The 5,930-nt window shown below is 43.3% G+C and overlaps 1 pseudogene; it reads left to right on the plus strand.

Annotated features, from left to right (window-relative positions):
* Positions 1 to 4,567: 4,567 nt before the first annotated feature.
* Positions 4,568 to 5,568, plus strand: LOC135529809 (zinc finger CCCH domain-containing protein 13-like; annotated as a pseudogene).
* Positions 5,569 to 5,930: the final 362 nt, after the last annotated feature.

The raw sequence follows: 5,930 nt of genomic DNA on the forward strand, positions 1-5,930 counted from the left end.
ATTGCAGGGATCTAGCTTGCGGACTCAACATAAAACTTGAGTCACCTGCATACATGAACACCTTTGTTTTTAGGCCTTGGATTTCTAATCCTCTAATGTTATTATTGGATCTGATGGTTATGGTGATGAAAAGTATAATGTATAACGACACCTGTACAGGATCGGTACATCCGAACATCATACCTGCGGGACAGGTACAGGATGGCAACAACAACTGCCCGAGTTACACCAGGAACGCACAATCCCTCCATCAGTGCTCAGACTGTCCGCAATAGGCTGTGAGAGGCTGGACTGAGGACTTGTAGGCCTGTTGTAAGGCAGGTCCTCACCAGACATCACCAGCAACAACGTTGCCTATGGGCACAAACCCACCGTCACTAGACCAGACAGGACTGGCAAAAAGTGCTCTTCACTGATGAGTCGCGGTTTTGTCTCACCATGGGTGATGTCGGATTTGCGTTTATCGTCGAAGGAATGAGTGTTACACTGAGGCCTGTAGTCTGGAGCAGGGTCGATTTGGAGGTGGAGGGTCCATCATGGTCTGGGGCGGGTTGTCACAGCATCATCGGACTGAGCTTGTTGCCATTGCAGGCAATCTGAATGCTGTGTGTTACAGGGAAGACATCCTCCTCCCTCATGTGGTACCCTTCCTGCAGGCTCATCCTGACATGACTCTCCAGCATGACAATGCCACCAGCCTTACTGCTCATTCTGTGCGTGATTTCCTGCAAGACATGAATGTCAGTGTTCTGTCATGGCCAGCAAAAGCCCGGATCTCAATCCCATTGAACACGCCTGGGACCTGTTGGATCGAAGGGTGAGGGCTAGGGCCATTCCCCCCAGAAATTTTCAGAAACTTGCAGGTGCCTTGGTGGAAGATTGGGGTAACATCTCACAGCAATAACTGACAAATCTGGTGCAGTCCATAAGGAGGCAATGCACTGCAGTACTCAATGCAGCTGGTGGCCACACCAGATACTTACTGTTACTTTTGACTTTGATCCCCCCTTTGTTCAAGGACACATTATTCCATTTATGTTAGTCACATGTCTGTGGAACTTGCTCAGTGTATGTCTCAGTTGTTGAATCTTGTTATGTTCATACGAATATTTGCAGTTGAATTGCAACTCTACTGTCTCTATACTGACGCTTTGCCTGTTTGATTGCCTTGAGGAGGGAATAGCTACACTGTTTATATTTCATGATTAAAAGATGTGGTTCGCGCTTTCAGTTTTGAACGAATGCTGCCATCAATCCACGGTTTTCTGGTTATGGAAGGTTTTAATTGTCACAGTGGGTACAACATCACCGATGCTCTTGCTAGTAAAATTGCTCACGAGTCAGCGTATACATCAATGTTGTTTTCTGAGGCTATCTGGAACATATCCCAGTCCACGTGATTGAAGCATTCTTTTGCTGTGTACAACACAAATGATTTAGAACTATGAACCAGGTCATTAGTGTTCTTTCAAAAATGTACTTTTTAAAATGATATGCTGTTGGCATAATTGAAAGCATGGTGAAGGGGGAATGGTTCTTGACAGAAATTGGACAAAATTCCCTTTTAAAGTTTGAAGCATCACTGAAATGCCATAGAATCCTTTGCATCAAAATTTTTATTTTTAATTCCTAAAATGATGCCTCTCTTCTCGCCAATCCTTTAATATCTAAACCTAAAATCTCAATTAATTAAGCAGTCAAAGCGTCATCCTCAACCTTCTGGATTCGTACCAGCACAAACTGAACATGGCCACTGTTGCTTAGCAATGGATAATCAACTAGACAAAACAGACACACATTCATAAGGGACATGTAAGATGTTTGAGACATATACAGGCCTATCAGCCATTTATTGTAGGATGATTCACAAAGAAACTGCATTATAATCATTACATTGTAAATGTTTGCACAATATTGGAACTTTTTTGTGGGCTGGACAAAGCAAAAACAGCACGTTATCCAACAGTCTTTGTCAGTCGTTCTCAAACTGTGGGGAGCGCGAGGGGTCGGTACAGGGGGTGCAGAGTTCCTGCCCCCCCCTGGGGACTGTTTTGGTTTTTGCCCTAGCATTACATAACTGATTTAAATAATCAAAGCTTGATGATGACATGGTTATTTGAATTAGCTGTGTATTGCGAGGAAAAAAACTAAACGTGCGCCCAGGAGGGGGCCCCAGGACCGAGTTTGGGAAACCCTGCCTTACAGAGCTATTTATAACTCTAGAAATGTCCAGATCAATTAGCCCATAGATATTGTTGTAATTTTTTGTCACTCAAATATCACATGAATACACATTAGACATGGCTAAATCTATAGAATTGCAAGAAAATTAGCTTTAAAACGGCAAAATGTTCTTTGCACCCCATGACAAAATGTGTAGGATTGGAGGAAATTAGTTTTAAAACTTGTAAAATTCTCTCCCAAATGCTGAAAGGGGGCCCAGAGTAAGAAAGTTTGGTAACCCCTGCTCAATATGACACTCAAACTTGAGCATACCGAATCAACTGCACAACCCATGGCACACCTTCAGTGCTTTCAAACAAATAATCTTCCACAGAGGACAATTCATGAAGAGTGCACTTCTACATATCCCCTTTCCTTGCATTAGAGGATCCTAATCGGGAGAATGAGACTGTTGTTGAGATCCACTTGAGTGTCTGCCAGACCCGCCCAAGGTTTTCCAAGCTAACCGGGCTGGTGAGAGGACTATCCGTCTGACCCAACAGATTGTAAACTATCCCAACCACACGTGTGGAGCTCAACAGCAGTGCAGAAATGGTGACTGTGTCATGTACAAACGCTAGGTTAATGAAAAGGCCTCATCTGAAGGCCATACAGGGCCCAGAGCAGGAGACAACCATCCCTCACAAGTCTGCTCTGGGAAAATAGACATGCAGTCAATGGATGAAGTACAGAGTCTTTCTTCATCCCTTAGTTCCCTGACTTCAGTTCTTTATTTTTTCACCTAGCAGAGAGCAGTATGGGATATCGCTGTCCCAGAGGCCTTTGTAGCATGACATATGTGTTCCATTACGGCCCATTTCAAATATTTCTCCAGGATTTGTGGCTTCACAGTCTGCTTCAGAAGAGGACTAGGTCCTCCTGATATTGATTTATTTCCGCACCATAACTGTTATTTAAATATAATTGACCATCAAAGTTGTAAGAATGAGAAAGTCAGAAATAGAACCGTAACCATTAATCGCAAAAAGGAACATTTTGTGAAGTACTGAGGAAAATAAAAAAACCATCATATATCAACCCCAAACACCACCATCGTTGGTCTCGGTTGTATTAATTAGATCTAATGAATGATTAAGTTACATATGTTTCTTTAGCATTAGGAAATTAACTGAAAAGCCAAATGTTAATTTATTATTATGGGTTTATTGTATAACATAGTCAAATAATATTTGCATAAGAGCACCACTAAGAACATCATAAGTGTTATAAAATGCATTTATCTCATCAATTATTCCAGATGTTTGTTTTCCACATGTATATTATAATAGTCCAGTCTAGTCGAAACCAGCTGCCTTTGCAAACTTACCCCATGTCTCTCTCCCTTTTCCAGCACTGTCAGTAATCAATCAATGTGACAAACCTTTCAACAGACTAGCAAATCAGCAGAAAGCATTTACACAAGCTTGGCTTTGAGAGACCCTGGCCTGTCGGACATTAGTTCTATTTCAAACCAGAGTGTGTCATCCCCAGGGTGGTCTGATTATCATTATTTGTGTGTCTAACAGATATGTGCCTGGAATCTTTTAAACACCACGCACTTGCACTTGGTGGAGGGGGGGAGGGGGGAGGGGGGGTGCGTCAGTGGCGTCAGCTCGCATAGTTTCAAGATAGCTACTCCGTTTTTATGCAACATAGGCAAGATTTATTGCCTTGCTAATTTGTTTTGGTCTATTACTGATACTCAGTCCATTAAGGAGAAAGAAAATGAAGTGACAGACACCCAAAATTACTGTGATGACTTGGCTGTTTTGATATGGTACAGATTCACTCTTCTGGACATGTGCCAACATGTTATACTTCACCAAAATCATGTACAGTACAGCAGATCAGATGTGCATTGCAAAGCTGAGAAATATGTGCAATGAAAGATTCAAATTAAAATCCATATCCATCATCATCATCTGCCATAACATTGGCAGTTTTTGGTACTCAACATCCCACTGCTAGTGCTGACACAGTAGCTGAGTAGAACTGTCATTATCTGTGTCGTTGATGAAGGCTTCCCACACAACTGTAACTGCAGGCAATTTCTCAGAACACTGACTCAATAATCCACAACATCTGGAACAACTATCGAATGCATAAACAAGAGGATGGGGAAGAATTTCATCACACAAAACAAAAGAGACAGCTAGGGAGAGAAAGGAAGAAGGGAAAATAGGAAAGTGGGGGTGAGAGAGAGAGAGGGAGAGAGAGAGAGGGAGACAGAGAGAGAGACAGACAGAGAGAGAGAGACAGAGAGAGAGAGAGAGAGACAGAGACAGAGAGACAGACAGAGAGAGACAGAGAGAGAGAGAGAGAGAGAGAGAGAGAGAGAGAGAGAGAGAGAGACAGAGAGACAGACCGAGAGAGACAGAGAGACAGAGAGAGAGAGAGGGAGAGAGAGAGGGAGAGAGAGAGACAGAGAGACAGACAGAGAGAGAGTGAGAGAGAGAGAGAGAGACAGAGAGACAGAGAGACAGACAGAGAGAGACAGAGAGAGAGAGAGAGGGAGAGAGAGAGAGAGAGAGAGACAGAGAGACAGACCGAGAGAGACAGAGAGACAGAGAGAGAGAGAGAGAGAGAGAGAGAGAGAGAGAGAGAGAGAGAGAGAGAGAGAGACAGAGAGAGACAGAGTGAGAGAGAGAGAGAGAGAGAGAGAGATGACAGGGAGGAAGAGAGAGAGAGAGAGGAGAGAGAGAGAGACAGAGAGACAGACAGAGAGAGAGAGAGAGGGAGAGACAGAGAGACAGAGAGACAGAGAGAGAGAGAGAGAGACAGACAGAGAGACAGAGAGAGACAGAGAGAGAGAGAGAGAGAGAGGGGAGAGAGAGAGAGAGAGAGAGAGAGAGAGAGAGAGAGATGACAGGGAGAAGAGAGAGAGAGAGAGAGAGAGAGAGAGAGAGAGAGAGAGAGAGAGAGAGACAGAGAGACAGACAGAGAGAGACAGAGAGAGAGAGAGAGAGATGACAGGGAGAAAGAGAGAGAGAGAGAGAGATGACAGGGAGGAAGAGAGAGAGAGAGAGAGAGAGAGAGAGAGAGAGAGAGAGAGAGACAGAGAGACAGAGAGACAGAGAGAGAGAGAGGGGTAAGAGAGAGACAGAGAGAGAGAGAGAGAGAGAGAGAGAGAGAGAGAGAGAGAGAGAGAGAAAGAAGGGAGAAAGAATGTGAACAGTTCAGAATGTATGTCAATAAAGCAGTGTGTTGTCCTGAGGAGATCTGGTCAAGAGGCCCAGACACCCCACTAAAGAGAGTTATATTATGTGGAAATTGAAGCGCTTCTCTAGAGGGCACATTCTTGTTCCCCTGTTGCATGCTAAGATTGTGTATCAAAGTGACTTCTGAGGCTTCCCCTGACGGCTCGCTCTCTCTTATGCTGTGGCCTATTACCTCCCATGCTGCTGGGTTTGTAGATCATGTAGGAACTGTGTTCACACAGAGCATTAGTCTTTGTAAAACCCTCACAGCTGGCCTACCGTGCTGAGACACTAAAAGGAACTGCCAGCAGACACAACTTAGATACAATTGAAGAAATACAACAAATGATAGATGTATTTACTTAGATGTGATGTAGCTGTTGATTGAATTAATATAATTTTATTCATAAAGTAACTGCAAATTTTGAACCAAAATAGGTAATAATAAAAAAAAATACATAATTTAATTGAACTTTTTTTTGTACTTGTCTGTGATTTTGCCTTAATTTC

Source organism: Oncorhynchus masou, chromosome 5 (assembly GCF_036934945.1).
Source record: "Oncorhynchus masou masou isolate Uvic2021 chromosome 5, UVic_Omas_1.1, whole genome shotgun sequence".
Taxonomy (NCBI): domain Eukaryota; kingdom Metazoa; phylum Chordata; class Actinopteri; order Salmoniformes; family Salmonidae; genus Oncorhynchus; species Oncorhynchus masou.